This window comes from Gorilla gorilla, chromosome 10 (assembly GCF_029281585.2).
Source record: "Gorilla gorilla gorilla isolate KB3781 chromosome 10, NHGRI_mGorGor1-v2.1_pri, whole genome shotgun sequence".
Classification (NCBI taxonomy): Eukaryota; Metazoa; Chordata; class Mammalia; order Primates; family Hominidae; genus Gorilla; species Gorilla gorilla.
Window position 1 is genome coordinate 145716776 of NC_073234.2, and position 18660 is coordinate 145735435.

The following is an 18660-nucleotide window of genomic DNA, read 5'->3' on the forward strand; positions in this document are numbered from 1 at the left end:
GATGTGATGATGGTGATGGTGATGATGATAGTGATGATGGTGATGGTGGTGATGGGGTGGTGATGATGATGTGATGATGGTGATGGTGATGATAGGATGATGGCGATGGTGGCGATGATGGTGATGGTGATGATGGTGATGATGATGATGGTGATGGTGATGATGGTAATAATGATGGTGGTAGTGATGGTGATGATGGTAATGATAATGGCAGAAGGAAGTGGAGGGGGAGGAAAAAGAGAAAAAGAAGGAGGAAGAGGAAGGGGAAAGAAAACTGCCACACCTTTCAGAGCAGAATGAACATGAGCTTAAATATCAGAAAAATCTGTTTTCCAGCCCTCGTTTTTCTCCTTACCAAGAGGGATATCTTTACACAAATTAGTGAATGTCCCTGCTCCTTAATTTTCTTGTCTCTAAAATTGAGATTCTAACACCTATTTTTCAAGGCCATCGATAAAGAAACAGTAGAGAGATTAATTATCTAAATATTTTAAAACCAACAAAGTGCTCTCAAAAAGGATGTTTGATCAAAAAAAACATGTTAACACGTGCCTCCCTTTCTTGCTCCAAATCCCCAGAAACTACAGGAAAATATAATATATATTTAAAAATATCTAAATATCTGTAGAAAACAATAACGATGCCATCAGTAGAAGAGAAAACTTCCAGAAACACCTGAAAATGAGCAGTTGGGATTGGGTGAATCAGATCAAAGTCTGGGCTGGTGTCCAGTGCTCCACCAGGAGCTACTGGCTATGAAGATGGTGAAGGAGATCGCACCCCAGAGAGCCCACAGGTGGTAGAGACGGAACTGAATGTGTGCCCAGACTCTTGTTTGGTGGGGTGAAGCTATTGATTAATATTAGACATTAATAAAAATTTAAAATTGAATATGACGGTTAAAAATTTAAATTACCTCTAGAAAAATATAACTAGTATGTATAACTACTAAAGTAGTTGTTTATAAAAAGGTAAATGGAATAAATGAGACTTGCTTAGCTCAACTTTTAAAAAACAAAACGTGGAAAAGAAACAACATAAAATAAACAGAAATACAGGCACGTAAGGACATCATGAGATAATAAACACTATTCACCCAATTCCCCTATAAAAGGAAAGACACCTTCAACTTGGGTACAAATAGAAACTCAGCTACATGCTGTTTACAAAAGGGATATCAAGGATGAAGTAAGTTTAAAAGGGAAGGGATATAAAAATGCAATATTAATTTAGACCAGTGAATTCAAAGCAAAAAGCCAAAGAAGAATATTCAGATTACCAGAGGTATAATCATTGAAAAAATATGACAATCGCAAAGTCTTATGCCCAAAAGTTATGGGCTAATCTTATATATAATTATAAATAGACAAAATATTAGCATACTGAGTCTAGTAACACATTAAAAGGATAATATATCATGTCAAAGTTGAACTTATGTATCCCAGAAGTCTTTAGAATGATCATAAAGAAAGGGATGGAAAACTATAAAAGAATAGAACACCTTAAAAATGTGTGGATTTGCAAAAGAAGCATGTAGAAATTCTAAGATTAAAAAAATAGTGTTGGAAACAAAACAGTCAACGGATGTGAAGTAGGAGGCGGTGCATAGCTCTGGAGGCAGGGTCCGCACTCCAGACCAGATTAAAGACTGGCTGAAAAACAGGAAGGAGGTGAAAGCAGCCCTTCATAAGACACGCCCACCAGTGCAATGTCAGTTTACCATTGCCATGGGAACACCCATAAGACACGCCCACCAGTGTTATGTCAGTTTACCATTGCCATGGCAACACCCAGAAGTTACTGCCCCTTTTGCAAGACAACGACCCAGAAGTTCCTACCCTTTTTCTAGAAATTTCTGAATAAGCTCACCCTTGTCTGGGATGGAATTAAAAGTAGGTATAAATATGGATGCAGAACTGCCCTGGGTTGCTGCTCTCAGGCACTGCCTGTGGGCCCTGCTCTGCTGTGGTGTGGTGGTCACGGGGCTGCTACCCTGCACCTCCATAAAGCTGCTTCCTCCTACCACCAGCTCGCTCCTAAGCACAGCCAAATCCTTCCCGGGCTAAGCCCAGTGTGGGGTTCGCCTGCCCTGCTTCAGACGGATTGAAGATCAGATCAGATACAGCGGAAGAAAGAACTATTGGACTGGAAGGTAAAGCTGATGGCCTTTTCCCCCATGAACCACATAGAGATGAAGGAACGGGAAAGGAAGAGGAGAACCGTGGGCTCTGCCAACCATTCCCCTGGGGGGGAGTGCTTGGTCTAACCTCACTCTTCCTTTTCGATTTTGCTGTGGCCACCTCTGCCACCTCAGAGGTTCCTAGGTGCCATTCCCACTGCCTGGGCCTCTCCTATCCTGCCTCTTACCAGGAGTAATTTTCATTTCATAGGTGTCAGCTCAAGTCCCATTTAATGCATTCAACAAATATCTATCGTGCCTCGTGTTCTCACTTTGACTCAGCAGACGCTGTGGATACAGAGTGAGACAGACAAGTCCCTGTCCTCATGGGGCACACACTCAAGGCTTGGGGGCATGGGGAGCAGATCATCAATAGGATGACACAGAAAGAAGCATATTTTAATTTTGATAAGCATTACGAAGGAAATAAAACAAGTTTTCTTCAGGGAGGCCTTCCTTGGCTGTCTGATCTAACCTGGACCCCTATTCTCTAACACGTTGGTCAATTTATCAGACCCATTGAGCTTAATCCATGAGAATGTCAGCTCTCTAAGAGCAGAGCCCTCATCTGCCTTGCTTATGGCCATGTCCCCAGTGCTGTAGACACAATAGCTGTTGGACAAATAAAAGAGATTGTAAATAAATAAGTGACTTTTAGTGGCTCTCAGAGGCAGGTGCTGGCCTCCCACGGCTAATTTTAAGCCTAGGAATGTCTTTGCTCTCATCCATCCCCTCCCCCTTTGCCAGCAGTGTGCTAGTAAAAGTTTAACAATCAACTCTTCAGGAAAACAAAATGACCAGAATACAATAAATACAATAAACACACTTGATTTGTCATGTTTGCCAATTTCCATGGTGTAAATACTCCCATCGTGGGCAACGTCAAGTTACCAACATGACTCACCAGACGGAGATGGGAAGAGATGCACGCAGCCCCCGGCGAGCATTTCCTCCACGCAGTGAGCCTCAGGAGCACAGGTCATCATGGAGTGCATTGAAGCTGAGTTCTCTTCTACCTTTATTTCCAATACAATTTCTTTAAATGTACATTTATGTAATTTAATTTTTAATAATTCTGTGTTTACAACTGGCTCACAAAATTCCTGGAAAAAAAAAAAAAAAGCCTGTATGAACAGACTCCAGTGCACAACTCCCTGATGCTGAGAATGACCAGAAATGTAAGTGGATTGAAGGAAAGCCAGGTCGTTAACTCCCAAATGGCTTCCCACAAAGCGAGAAGTTTCTTCCTGCACTGGCACAAGGAGGCCAAAGACCAAAAGACATGTCTGAGGGCAAAGGATGGGGGTCATATGTTATTTGACTGCACTAATGGCACTCAATTGGCAAAAACCTCCTTTTGTGAGTGAGGCCTACATTCCCACAGCGTCTGAGATAAATGGGCTCCACACTCCAGAATCCCAGCTAATTCAGCGAGTAGGAATGCAAACACTGATCTAAATTGAGGCCCCAGCACAGTCTCTTACATCTTCCTCGCCCCAGGGGGGATGAATGAGGAAGATTACTTGTGGATTATAATTGCTTAAAATAGGTTGTGATGTAAAAATCTAATCCCTTCTACTCTTCAATAGTAAAGTCCTACAGACAGAGAAATTATGCTTAATGCCAGTGTATTGAAGGTAAAAAGAAAATTCCGTTCTCCCTCTGGGGGAAGAGGAAGGACATCTTTTTAGAGCTGTCAGAATTCACAAGCCGTAATAAATTATTCTTTTTCATTACTGATTTATTAAGCAGGCTGCTTGGTGTAATGGCAGAAAATTTCTGTTTAATTTTCATAGTATTAGACGACTGTGATTCCCGATCTGAAATCTACTTGAGTTATTAAAAGAACGGAATGTATTTAATGTCGTGCATCAGGGTCTGTCTTCATTAAATTCTTCCAACTACAGGGTTTAAGCATTTATGCAACATGGCTGTTGTTTGCTTGGAAACGAGACAACAGCCCTTTCTTAGGACAGTCTGTGTCAGGTGTGCACAGCCCAATACTCTTCCATTTTAGTGATTGGCAGGAAAGTCAGCCATAAAATGCTAAAAATGGGTCTGAAAATCCCAAGCTAAAGAATCATAGAACCCAAATAATTCTCTACCATACATTTTCACTGGAATTAAGAGTTTTTAAAATACAATTGACCAAAACGTGAGAATCATTGATGTAGCTAGAACTGGGGTAAGCATGGTATGTGTCAGAAACTTTCAATCACATACATGAAATTATAATTACGTGAGCAATATTTGTGCCCACGAAGGAGCAAAACAACTGTGCCTGGCTGCCTTTTGCTTATCCCTCTGCTGCTGGGAGGGTCTTACCCTGAGTTACAGGATTTCACAGATCTTAGAATAAACAAGCACTCACCAAGTTCTTACTATGTTATGAGTAAGACTCATTTTCAGCCCTAGAGGAGGTTTTAAAATATTCTGGAAGACAATTATCTATCGAAGATCCACAAGAAATACGGGATGTACAAGTCAGATCTGAGAAGGTGCAGAGAGGCATATACTCCACCCCACCTGGGGGGTCTCATCAGCTCCACCCCACCTGGGGGGTCTCACCAGGAGCTGAGCCTTCCCGGGTTTTATGGAATTTATCTGCAATAGAAATTTTGAATAAATGCAGCCTCTTACTGCCTTGCATAATGAGATATCATTAGATTTTTCTTGAATTAGCAGAACCGGTGAGTAACCAGGTACTACCCCATTCTAGGTAACATAATTTCTAGGTTGTTGTGTTGAGTTTCACTTGGTAATCAATCTCTGAGTTTGCAGAAGCTGGCCAGGTACAAACTAAATGTGCGACTCTATCCAACTGAATGAGCTTGGGACTTCTGGCCATGTTCTAAATATCTCCTTGGTGTCTTCATATGGGCATCCACTTTTCTTGGATGTAGCTGGCCAAATAGTTGAGACCATTTCTGGAGTCTTCAATGGGGCTCGGCTACTGAATTGTTCTTTTCACATGGTGCTTTGAATACTGGGGCCACCATGAAGGCAAATGCCATTTGTTCCCCATGAATAGAGGGAGGTGGCCCAGATCACCACCCAGCAGCATGCCCGGCACAAGGAGGGCACTCATCAGTCACCAGGGGGCAGGTAAGTCCAACTTACCGTGACTGCTTCCACGGCTCTGGCATTCCCATAGAAGGGGCTGGGCCATCCGTCGCAAATACATTCCAATAAAGATGAATGTTTAGAAGAAAATAAAACAGGGGTAAAGGGATAGAGGTAACACCAGCACAAGGAGGCAGGGTGAGGAGGATGCTGTAGATGGTGTGTGGATGCTGTGAGTCTCAGAGGGTGCACTTTCCTGAGGCTGGGATGACCACAGAAGCCCATCCTGTGAGGAGGTGAGGATGGCATTGATGCTGAAGCCCCCACGGGGCCCAGGGAAGACAGAGGACTGTGTGGAGCCCAGGAGAGCTGGGCAGGAACCAGGTCACACAGGACTTTCCAGCCCCCAGGAGGGAGTTGGCATCTTCCTCTAAGAGAATCCTGGGTCCACAGATGGTTTTAAGCAAGAGAGTAGCACGATGTTTATTTTAGAGGGGTCCCACTGGCTGCAGAGTAAGAAAGAAGATGCTGACTCCAAATGTCCTCCAGGCAAGGTGTGAGGTGGTGTGTGCTTGGGTGGAAGAGGGCATGAATAGCAAGGGCTGTCCTTGAAATATGTTTGGAGACTGAACCAACAGGTCTTGCTAATCGGCTGAATATGGGTGGGGAGGGTAGTGTGAGTTGGTATCCGGAACGACACCTATGTTTTTTGGCACCTACGGTTGGTGGATGGAGTTAGCGTTCAGCAGCAAGAGAAAGACGGGGAGGAGAACAAGCCTGGAAAATGGAGTGGCTGAGGGGGGAGAGGAAGGCTCTTGCTGACTGAACAACTTTGTGTTGGTGCCCTCCTGCCTCCCCGCCAGCAGGATTCACTGGGCCTGTGACGTGTGACCACCTCCTGATCAGTCCACGGCCCGCCTCCCAAGATGGTGCCAAAAACACCGCACTGCATCTTCAAGGAAAAACATAAATAAATCCCTGCCAAGGCATTCCAGCCTGACTCAAAGGAGGTGGGGTTTGTTTGAAGAAAATCCAGCTCTCCTGGGCTGCCACCCACCTGTTCATCCACCAGGGACTTCCTCCTTGAAGACACCTGGATGTTTTGGACTTGGAGTCATTGACCCAGTTTGCGGATGGTAACGAAGGGGCAGGAGTTGTATTCACAAAACCCACTGATCCAGAAAACCACGATCGGGAAGGATTTTCAATTTCAATGGCAGGGGTGGTAGGGGTGGTGGGGGTGGATATTAAAGAGGAAAAAAAAAAGAGCAGAAACAAAAATAACAAGGCCATTAATCTTTCATTAAGTTAAAGGGATGAAAAGGAATCGCTTAAAGTATCATTCTCTCCTCGCACCACAAGCATGTTGCCCCCTGCCAACTTCAAAGGCTGCGAAGAGAAGTTGGTTAATATAGTTGGCACAGTATCAGGCTGTGGTTTACTTTTGCTTAAGTAGGATCTTTTTTTTCCTTTTAAACAAAGACAGCATAAGGGTCGGACGCTCATTGATGGGAGGTGCAACCTGTAACAGATGCCTTTGTGTTGGGCGCAGAGGCCTTTCGCGGCGGCTCTGCCAATCCGCGGTGTTTGTGGACTATTTGTCACAGACTCCAACAACCATCACAGGAAAAAAAAAATCTGCCAGAAAGAGGGTAGAGAATAGGATCATTGTTCTGTTCATTCTCTGCCTTCCGCCTCTGTAGAGTCAGGCCTGTTCTGTGACTCGGCATCAGGGCTCCTGGTGGCCTTCCTCAAAATGCAGTTTGCAGGAAAGCAAGCCAAGTGTCCCACTTTTCCTGCAGAGTGAGTGAGCGGACAATCCCTCACCTGTTTGCGAATGGGGGGATAAACAGTTCTGCGCTCTGGGAGGCTGTATTTTTCTTTAAGGCAGTGCTGTTTATACTGAAAACAGAACTAATTGGCAGTGAGTGGCAGGGCTTTGTGGCTAGGCCTTGGCTCTGTGTTGCTGTGGCTGCAGGGGCAGGGCAAGCTGTCCCTCCTGGCAAGGTCTGTGTTTGTTGGGAGGGTGTGGTGACCTGCGGAGGAGGCCAGAGCTGGAAGCCCAGCAGAGGTTTCTGAAGGCCATTATCAATGTCCCGCCATATTGAAAGGCCGTTTTTCCGTGTCCATTCCTTGGTTTTTTTTTTTTTTTGTACTTCATTATTTTCATTTTCTTAAGAGACAGGGTCTCACTGTGTCGTCCAGGGTGGAATGCAGTGGTTTGATCATAGCTTACTGCAGCCTTCAACTCCTGGGCTCAAGTGGTTCTTCGGTACCACCATACCCAACTACTTTTTTTTTTTTTTTGTAGAGATGGGGCCTCACTATGTTACCCAGGTTGGCCTTGAACTCTTGACCTCAAGTGATCCTCTTGCTTCAGCCTCCCAACGTGCTGGAAGGGATTACAGGCATGAGCCACCATGCCCAGCTTTGGTTTACTTTTAATGACGAAGGCAGAGATTGGGGAAAAAAGACACGTTTGCCTTTTAGGAAACACGCCATAAATGTGATTTCCTAAAGTAAGTGGGTGCTTGGCCTTGCCTATTGGTGCCATAACAAGTCAGTGTTAAGTACTTCAGATCCAGAGATAGGGTGACCAGAGGTCCCAGTGTGTCCAGAATTGGTGGGTTCTTGGTCTCACTGACTTCAAGAATGAAGCCGCGGACCCTCGCGGTGAGTGTTACAGCTCTTAAGGTGGCACATCTGCAGTCTGTCCCTTCTGATGTTCAGATGTGTTCGGAGTTTCTTCCTTCTGGTGGGTTCGTGGTCTCGCTGGCTCAGGAGTGGAGCTGCAGGCCTTCGCGGTGAGCGTTACAGCTCTTAAGGCAGTGCGTCTGGAGTTGTTCGTTCCTCCCGGTGGGCTCGTGGTCTCACTGGGCTCCGGAGTGAAGCTGCAGATCTTTGCGGTGAGTGTTACAGCTCATAAAAGCAGCGTGAACCCAAAGAGTGAGCAGTAGCAAGATTTATTGCAAAGAGTGAAAGAACAAAGCTTCCACACTGTGGAAGGGGACCCGAGCGGGTTGCTAATGCTGGCTAGGGCAGCCTGCTTTTATTCTCTTATCTGGCCCCACCCACCTCCTGCTGATTGGTAGAGCCGAGTGGCCTGTTTTAACAGGGCGCTGATTGGTTCGTTTACAATCCCTGAGCTAGATACAAAGGTTCTCCACGTCCCCATCAGATTAGTTAGATACAGAGTTTCCACATACAGGTTCTCCAAGGCCCCACCAGGGCAGCTAGATACAGTGTTGATTGGTGCACTCATAAACCTTGAGCTAAACACAGGGTGCTGATTGGTGTGTTTACAATCCCTGAGCTAGATATAAAGACTCTCCACGTCCCCACCAGACTCAGGAGCCCAGCTGGCTTCACCTAGTGGATCCCGCACCGGGGCTGCAGGTGGAGCTGCCTGCCAGTCCTGCGCCTTGTGCTCGCATATCCTCAGCCCTTGGGCGGTCGATGGGACTGGGCGCCGTGGAGCAGGGGGTGGTGCTCGTCGGGGAGGCTCGGGCCGCACAGGAGCCCATGGAGTGGGTGGGAGGCTCAGGCATGGCGGGCTGCAGGTCCCCAGCCCTGCCCCGCGGGAAGGCAGCTAAGGCTCGGTGAGAAATCGAGAGCAGCGCTGGTGGGCTGGCACTGCTGGGGGACCCAGTACACCCTCCACAGCCGCTGGCCCGGGTGCTAAGCCCTTCACTGCCCGGGGCCAGCAGGGCTGGCCGGCTGCTCCGAGTGCGGGGCCCGCCAAGCCCACGCCCACCCGGAACTCCAGCTGGCCCGCAAGCGCGGCACGCAGCCCCAGTTCCCGCTCGCGCCTCTCCCTCCGCACCTCCCTGCAAGCTGAGGGAGTGGGCTCCGGCCTTGGCCAGCCCAGAAAGGGGCTCCCACAGTGCAGTGGGGGGCTGAAGGGCTCCTCAAATGCCGCCAAAGTGGGAGCCCAGGCAGGGGAGGTGCTGAGAGCAAACGAGGGCTCTGAGGACTGCCAGCACGCTGTCACCTCTCACCAGCATCCCCAGATGGCTCTAGAATCGCTGAGTTAACAGCCTCTGAAACCCTCGACTTTCACTGCTTTGCAAGTATCGTCATTCAATCTACTGAATATTTTGAGTGGGATTAACTCAGGTCGGGTCCTGGCTCCATCGTCATCCCTGGTGAGTTCTGGGCAGGCTGCTCACAGTCTGAGAACCTCTGCTTCCACTTGGCCCATGGTGAGAATAACATTCTTCCTGGGTTATTGTGGGGACTAATTGAGAGAGAGTACAAGACCCCATCTGCATGTCACAAACATCTGCTGCCTCCGTAAAACACAATGGGGAACAGTGGCAGGGAATGTTAGCTTGTCCAAAGCATTGAGTTTAGAAAGAAGAATGTTATGGTTTTTAGAAAACATCATGTATGTAGGCTGAAATAAATGTTTCTAATAGCTTACCTCTGTGGAGAGAACCACAAAACAAAAATAAGTTAGGAGGAGGGAGTGGTGGTGCCAGGCAAACCTCGCCTGCTGAGGGCCTGCCACGGGGTTTGGGGGTGCAGCTCTGGGGTGCCTTCTTCCAGCACGTGGGAACTCTAAAGCATGTGGTAGTTTCTTTGCAGGGCTTCTGTGAATGTGCAAAATAGAGAACGGGGCCAGCACATAGTACACACTCAGTTAAAGTGAGCTGTTGACATCATTGCTGCATTTAGTAAGAAAATCTATGAATATAGATATATAGAGATAGATGTAAACATAGATGTAGATATATAGATACAGATATAGATAATAGAATGTGTTTCAAAGCAGGCCACTAGAAGAGGGGCCAGTTGCTTTCCAAAGCTGGGGGAGACTGAGGCAGGCACTCAGACAGCACCGAACCTTCAAGGATCTTATGGATAAGCCATTCCGTGCTACTAGTGAAATAGTCATGATATATAACTGTTTTTTTGAGACAGGGTCTTGCTCTATTGCCCAGGCTGGAGTGCAGTGGCACAATGGTAGTTCACTGAGACAGGGTCTTGCTCTGTTGCCCAGGCTGGAGTGCAGTGGTGCAATGGTAGTTCACTGGAGCCTCAATCTCCGTGCTCAAGCGATTCTCCTCTCTCAGCCTCTTTGAGTAGCTGGGACTACAGGTGTGCACTACCACGTCTGGCTAATTTTCTTTTTATTTTTGTGGAGATGGGGTCTCACTACGTTGCCCAGGTTGGTCTCAAACTCCTGAGGTCAAGCAATCCCCCTGTTTCGGCCTCCCAAAATGTTGGGATTATAGGCGTAAGCCACTGCACCCAGCCATAACCAACTTTCTTAACTTCCAGTTAACTTCTTTCCATCTCAGTTTGGAAAATGAAAATATTTCCTGGCTCAAACTGTATGTCAAAGAAATCACAAAAATAAATCCCTAATTATCCATTTCCCTACATTATAATTTGACTACTATACCTAGCATCTGAACCATACCCATGTCCAGAGCCAGGGCAGACTCGGTGAGTTGAGATCATAAACAACTGAAACCCAACATGACTGAAAAAACAAGGTTCCTTTCTTGCTGAGGTTCCAGACTCCTCACGGATCTCCGGGGGAGTTCTGCCCCATGTTGCCCCCGGGGAGGGGGGGATGTAGGTTAACAGAACTGCTGACACGTGGCCAGGCTCCATGCCAGAGGGAAAGGAAGTGTAACAGGACCTGACCACGGTGTGAGCCTGGTCAGAACTGGACCCAGGACCCCACCTCGCAGCAAAGGGGAAGCACAGTTGTGCCCCACATCGGGCACTCACTGGACATGTCCAATGTCAAGACCTGGATTACCACCAATATGCGAGCTACTCCCCAATCCATCCAAATTTCCTTCTCCAGGCTGGACCACTTCCCTGAACTCCAGACCCAAATTTTCTTCTCCAGGCTGGACTACTTCCCTGAACTCCAGACCCACGTATTCAACTATTTCCTTAACACTTCTGTTTGGAAATCTAAGAAAAATCTAACATATTCAAACCCAAACTTTTGGTCTTTCTCCCAAACATGCTTCTCCTACAATGCCCCCAATTCAGTTGGTGGTTAATTCTATCCTTCTAGTTAGTTGCTTGGACTAAAACTCTTAGACTCATCTCTCTTGCTCAAAACCCACATCCAAACAATCAGCAAATCCTATAAGCTCCACCTTCAAAAGACCCAGAATGTGACCTTCCCCTGCTGCTGCTTACTGCCCTGGTACAAGCCACCATCTCTCCTCCCAGATGTTCACAATTGCATCCTAACCAGCTTCTCTATTGCCATCTTTGCAACCTTTAGTCTAATTCTCAACATGGCAACATGAGATGTTTTTTTAAAGATAAATCAAGACACACCTCTGCTCAAACCTTCCAAAGGCTTCCCAGGGCCACCAGTGTAGAGGATTTTGAGTTGACAATGGCCTTCAAGGTTCCCAGTGCCCTGATCTCCCACCACCTTCTTGAGGGCGTCTGCTTCCCTTCTCTCCATCACCTGCTCCTCCAGGCCACTCTGTTCCTCCACCCTCCAGGCACCGCCATCCAGAGGCTCTACAAGCAGCTCCCTCTGCCTGGCCCCTGCTCCTCCAGCTACCTGTGTGTTCTGTCCTTCACTGCCTTCCAGTGGTCAGTAAACATTTGATGAATGAATGAATAGCTGTATATTCACTAGTAGTTGACGCCTGGGCCATGTGACCTGTAATTTTGTAAGTAAGGATTACAAACACTAAAATCTTTGGAAAAGCGGTAGATATTGGCCAGTAGTGCCCTGGAAGGGGACAAACGATTGTTCCTCCTGAGAGGCACATTTGTCAGGGTGGGGCTGAGTGGGCTTCACCCAAAGCATGGAGTGCAGGGCAGCCAAGGGGATTTATCCTCAGTTATCCCTAGGTTCGACACGTGCACCCAGCTAGAAACTCTATTTTGGAGCTCTCCCTTTAGCCCTGGCCAGGAATGGCAAGAGCTGGTGCAGCTGGTGGCCCAGGGATAGAAGACAAGGACCCACCCCAGATCGCCCTTCTGTCCCATAGGGAGAGATAGAAATAAGTGTTTTTCTTGTCTCTTGTTTGGGGCAGCCTCTATTTTATGCTCTCTCTTGGAGCAGTTCAGCCTGTATCCTAACTGCGTCAATGCTGTGTTCAGGGCAGGGGGAGCGTTCGCCTTTTCATGCTCACGGTTGAGTCAAGAATGGGACTCTACAAGAGGGAGGCAGTTGGATAGGAAAGTGTAAACACTTGCATTGAGAGAGATTGTATTAAGCACACATATTTTTGGAGCAGTAGAGAGATCATTTGTCTTTTTTATATTAGCAGATGAAAAGAGGCAATATGGTAAAGTATTTTTTGTTTTTGTTATTGTTTGTTTTGGTTTTGCTTTTTTTGAGATGGAGTCTCACTCTGTCATCCAGGCTGGAAGTGCAATGGCATGATCTTGGCTCACTGAAACCTCTGCCACCCGAGTTCTCCTGCCTCAGCCTCCCAAGTAGCTGGGATCACAGGCATGCACCACCACGCCTGGCTAATTTTTTTTTTTTTTTTTTTTTTTTTTTAGTAGAGATTGGGTTTCACCATGTTAGGCTGGTCTCAAACTCCTGACCTCAGGTGATCCACCCACCTTGGCCTCTCAAAGTGCTGGGATTACAAGCATGAGCCACCACACCTGGCCAGTAAAGTTTCTTTTAAAAGGCAGCCTTGTAAGAGTTTTAGCACAAGCTTTTCTTGGCCTCCTTTTCTTGACCGGCGTGAAGTTTTGCATCAGAAGCTCCTTTGGAAGGCAGAGCAAAGGAAATGTATGCTCTTATCGGTGGATTTATCTACTTTTAAATTTCTCCCATAGCCCATTTTACTCACTTTCGATGTTTTCTTTTTCTTCTTACAAATGTTTAGGTCTGCAAATTGATTCAAAATTCAGTGTATCTTTATTTCCTGGTCTGGTCACTGTATTCTTTAATATTATCTTCCCTGGGATCAAGAAAGTAACTTTGCTTTGAAACGGTCTCCTTGGGGAGCTGACTTACGCATGCAGAACTGTTCTCACACCTGCCTGGTTTGGAAAGGCACCAGGATACAGAAGGGAGACTGCATTAAAGTCACACAGGAGGGTGGGGGTAGCTTAGAAATCACAGAATCAAAGGAAAATGATCCAATATTTCAAACAAAATCATGTCTCATGTATTTCTGCTCCATTACAATAGGGTAAGTTAGATCTAGTCTTACAGGGACTGCTATCTTAGATGTGGAACTCTCTAAGTGCTTAAAACGTCTTCTATTTTATTACATATACAAAGGAGCTCTTTAATACAGCAACTGCCTGTGACACGGAAGTCATATCTCGATTTTCTTTGTCGACTAAAACCACTCTAACCTAGAAAGCTACACCACTACTGAAGAATTTAACTGGCATTCCCCACAGGTGAATGGGCACTATGTATGATTCAATTTTAAAAGGAAACTGTTCATTGACTAAATTCCCGAAATAGTCTACCTGTCTTCTGTTAGTACCGTATTTTTATGACTTTTTAATACATGCAAAATGTTTCTTGAGTAAAAGGCTGTGCAGTATTTCCTTTAAAATGGAAAGATCCTTTGTAATTATAAATAGGTTCATCTCCCCATTGTTAAGCTATGAATAAATTCCATTGATTCATGGCTTTAGAAAATAAACTCTTCGGGATGTAATTACTTTTTCAACAACTTCTCAACAAATTCACTGCCATGAAGTCTTATTACGTGCTCCATAAAAACAAATCTAAAATGCAAAGCTAATGAACCAAAACATCATGCAAGTCTGAGATGAAGTTTATGAAACATAGAGAAGATGTATGAAGGACTAGTTTCATGCCTAAACTCTGAATATCGTGACTTCTGTATATGTAGCCATGAAGTCATGTACAATAGCTAATGGTAAGCAAAAGTTGATTGGCTGGAAAACACAGCATAGAATCTCAATTTTCATATTTATCCAACAAACACTTACTGAGAACCTACTGCGTGCTAGCCATAAGACTGTCTCTGTTCTCATGAAATTAGCAATTGCAGCGGACATACAAATGAATAAACAGGCATAACAAGAAGGTCCAACATTAAATTCTTTTTATTGGGCGAAAGAATAGGGTATGATGGGAATGTGTAAAAGAGCATGTTATAGGGAAGTTGGAAAGTTTAACATAGAAATGACATTTAAACTGGTACCTGAGGAGTAAACATGACTTAGCCAAGCAAAAAGTAAAAGTCACTTTAACTATTCCGGACAAAGGAAGCCATATGTGCAAAAGCTGGCATGCACGTGAGAAGAACAAATTTCAGGGACCGAAAAAAATGTCAGTATGAAGTGATTGGAGTGAAGAGTCTGTGCATCTGGTAGCAAAGATAACCTTGGAGAGAGAAGCAGAGAACAGGCAATAAAGAAGTGAAGAGATTTGTAGCTGGAACAATGGCGATAAGGAAGGAAAACGTGCACCAGCTTGAGAGGCCTTTGGGTCTGATAATAGAATAAACAGAACCAGATGCTTGGGTCAGTAGAGGGGCTGGGGGAAGAGTGGAGATGATTCACAGATTTTAGGATGGACCAGGATAAGGAACAAAGGGGAGGGAGGTGGCAGGGAAGGAAAGAGCTCCCTTTTGGACTTGCTGAGTTATCCAGAGATGTCTGAGAGAAGATGTACAGTTCTCAGCTGGATACATGACTTTGGAGCTCAGAGTCATATGAGTCCATGAGTTGAGAGTCATCCTCAATGACTGGTGTCTGGGGCTGTGGAAGGAGACCACATCGTCCCGTTTGCTATAGTAAGAACCAAAGAGGACCCTTTGGCACCTGTTGTTTAAAGGTTAACAGAAGAACACTCAAAGAACACTGAGATGGGGAGAGTGTCAAATAAGTCAACAAGATAAAAATGGTGGAACTGTGAAGATAGACAATGTTAGCAGATAGGTGAAAGAAATGAGTCAGCAAAACAAACTAGGAATGAGTAGCCAGAGAGGTGAGAAGAAAACCAAGAGTGTGTGATGCCAAACAAAAACTCAAAAACCGAGCGCCTTAAAAAGAAGAATGGTTCCCATACGGCAGCGTGACCAGGAAGGACAGGGACTAAAGACTGTCCATTGGGTTCAGTGACGGGAGAGGATGGGTGGGGAGAAAGCCAGAGGTTCACTGACAGAGGCGGGTTGAGTGAAGACTGGTGAGAGAGGGAGCCGAGGCGGGAATCTACACAGCGTCTTCAAGGAGTGAACTGCGAAGGCAGAAAAGCGATTATGCGATGGCTGAAGGGAAATCACTTGGCGGGAGTGCTTTGTTTTAAGATGGGAGGGACTATTTTAAAGGTCCTTCAACTGATACCTGCAAGATTCCACAGGGCAAAGATATTGTAAACATACATTTAATACTCACTGCACTTTAGATTATATATTTACAGAGCCACACAATGAATTTACATCTCTCAAAATGGAAATTGATCTTTTTTTTAAATTCAGATTCAGTGACTGCAAAACCCTATGCAGAAATATCTGAGTAATGAAGATGTTAGCAAACCCAGCATGGTCCCTGGGCGTGGCTGCTGTGGGTTTGTTTGTTTTTACATTTACACTGTTAGACCATGCATTGAACACTCCCTATTAGAACCACAGAAACCCACTGGAAAGAGCCTTTAAAGCTAATCTTATCTGATTTGTTCTTGCATCTCCTTTATGTATCCCCATCAAGAGGTCATTCAACCTGTGCTTGAAAAGCTCTGCGGACCAGGTATTGACAAATTTCAGAAGTGGCTTGCTCTGTCCTAAAGCACTTCTGATTTCTAGAAAGTTCTCCCTTATGTCGAATTGAAATTGGCTTCCCTATACCTTCTTCTGCTTAGGGGTGATGAATGTAACTTTTCAGGTCAAACTTCCTGGGTTCAAACCCCTGCTCTGCCACTAACACATCATGTGACATGGGCGAGTCTCCTATCTCTGTTGTCTCCATGTATCCATCTGTACAGCGGGGATGACGATCAGAGGCGACGTCACAAGGCCCCTGCCAGGAGTAACCTGGGTGCTACATGCAAAGCACCTGGGACTCAGCACTCGGTGAGCATTAGCCATTATCACACCCATCCTGTTCAACTCCATGGGTGCATGAAGGGAAAACAAACACACCAGGGACATCTAATAGTCTCGACATGTTCTAACCCTTCAAACATTTCAAGAAAATTCTCATGTGGCTGCATTTTTCTCTTCTAAATATCCTAAGTTCCTTCACAGCGTCTCATCTGACATGAATTTAAATTCCTTCGCCATCTTGTTTACACTCCTTTGAACATGGTTTTATTTATATCCCCTTAAATCCCATTTATTTATACCCCTCCCCTTAGCAGTGTGGTGCCCGGAACAGGACTGAGTACTCCAGGATGGTATGTCCTGAGAGACAGAGAGAGGGCTTATTGCTTCCTGTTTTCCTTATGTTGAAGTTTCGCTAGAGCTGCCTAAGAACACCGTTGCTTTTTCGTTGTTACGGTCCCAGCCCATGGCTAAAGCATGTGGAATACACGACAGTCCCTGAAGCAACACTGCCTATCCGCAGTGGAGTGACGATTCTGTGGAAAAACTCCCTGTGTCACCTCCCAGCTCATCCCACCAACCTCTGTGTGCCTTATTTTCCCCGTGATGAAATGATATCATGATAACCATGCCTGTCTCACAGAGGGAGTGAGGATGAAGAAGGTTTAATGTATGTCAGTGCTGGGCAGTGTGCCCAGCAGAGAGTAAGCCTGATGCCTGATACTAATGTTACCTAGCAGTATTATTATTATTATTATTATTATTATTATTATTATTATTGAGATGGAGTCTTGCTGTGTCCCTCAGGCTGGAGTACAATGGTGTGAACGCGGCTCGCTGCAACCTCCGCCTCCTGGGTTCAAGCTATTCTCCCACCTCAGCCTTCTGAGTAGCTGGGATTACAGGTGCCCACCACCACACCCGGCTAATTTTTGTATTTTTAGTAGAGATGGGGTTTTGCCATGTCGGCAGGCTGGCCTCAAACTCCTGACCTCAGGTGATCCACCCGCCTCCGCCTCCCAAAGTGCTGGAATTACAGGAATGAGCCACTGCGCCCAGCCTATTATTCTAACAATATTATTTTATCCTAAGTGCAGAATATTACGCAGTTCTGCTGTAACTCTTGTTTTGAAGATACACGTTTGTTCCAATGCAGTTGAGATAGTAGGGAACGATTTGAGCTCGGCCCCAAAGTCGTATTTGCTCGTGGGCAATTTCATCTGTGATAAACACTAGCTGAATACAGAAAATTGCATGGGCTGAACAGAGCAACAAAGAAATGTACAAAACCCACACATGTCCACGCCTCAAACATCTACCAACGATTTCAGTTCACTGAGATTTTAGGAACTACTCCATCCACACCTGCCGATACTCGGTTCTTCCAATTGCAGATAATGCCATTTCCACCACTTCACAATAACCCATGGACTATAGTCCTTCCAGTACCCACTCCCGTGAGCAATCTTTGGGGTTCCCTCTGGGTGAAGAGCCATATTCATGGTGGTATTTATGTTATTTCTTAACCACTTAACACGTGTAAAACCACGCTGGAATTTTTATTAGCTTTCCGTCTTTTTCTCAAATGTGTCACTGACGTGCTTTTGAGCGCTGTGCCCCAATCCCGCTTTTCTTACCAGCCCTGTGATTTGCGTTGCATGATTTTGCATAGCACCGACATTCTCAGGTGCGCACATGTCGCGTTAAAGCAGAGCTGACTGCAATTCTCTGTTAAGTTTTATGGACTCTCAGAATATTTTGATTCTGATTCTGTTATTCCTAACATCTGACATTTCTAATCCTCATGTTACCCGTGATTTTGATGAGACTCTAATACTGCATATCCATAAATCATTGAGGTGAAAGGCTATATTCTGAAAGATGGCCTTACAAAAATGAAAAAGGCACTTCCTGTGCGATAAAGTGTTTTCAGTATGATAATGAATTTTAAGTCATGTTATTGACTTAATTAGGTATTTTTCAATTTAGCTTTAGGAAGAAGACACTTTTTTTTCTGGTTATTGAAATCTTCTTTTAAGAAGACACCTTAAGGAATACTACACTGTCCTATAAAAGAGCAAGATCATGTCTTTTGCAGCAACATGGATGCAGCTGGTGGCCATTATCCTAAGATAATTAATGCAGGAGCAGAAAACTAAATGCCATATGTTCCCACCTATCAGTGGGAGCTAAACACTGGGCACTCGGGGACATAAAGATGGAAGCAGTAGGTGCTGGAGACTACCGGGGAGGGGAGGGGGCGAGGGTTGAAAAAACCACCTGTTGGGAGCTGTGCTCACTGCCTCGGTGAAGGGATCAACTGTACCCCAAACCTCAGGATCACCCAATAGACCCATGAAACAAACATGCACGTGGACCCCCTGAATTTTAAGTAAAAGTTGCAATTATTTTTAAAAAGTTGATGACAATGGACTC

At 45.4% G+C, this 18660-nt stretch overlaps 1 long non-coding RNA gene across 1 annotated transcript; it reads left to right on the forward strand.

The window, feature by feature from the left end:
- The first annotated feature begins 1796 nt into the window (after nt 1-1796).
- LOC129525772 (uncharacterized) lies at nt 1797-18344 on the forward strand. The gene is made up of 3 exons (XR_008670241.2): nt 1797-1892; nt 2030-2152; nt 18214-18344. It is a non-coding gene; the product is annotated as an uncharacterized lncRNA (long non-coding RNA).
- The last annotated feature ends 316 nt before the right edge of the window (nt 18345-18660 follow it).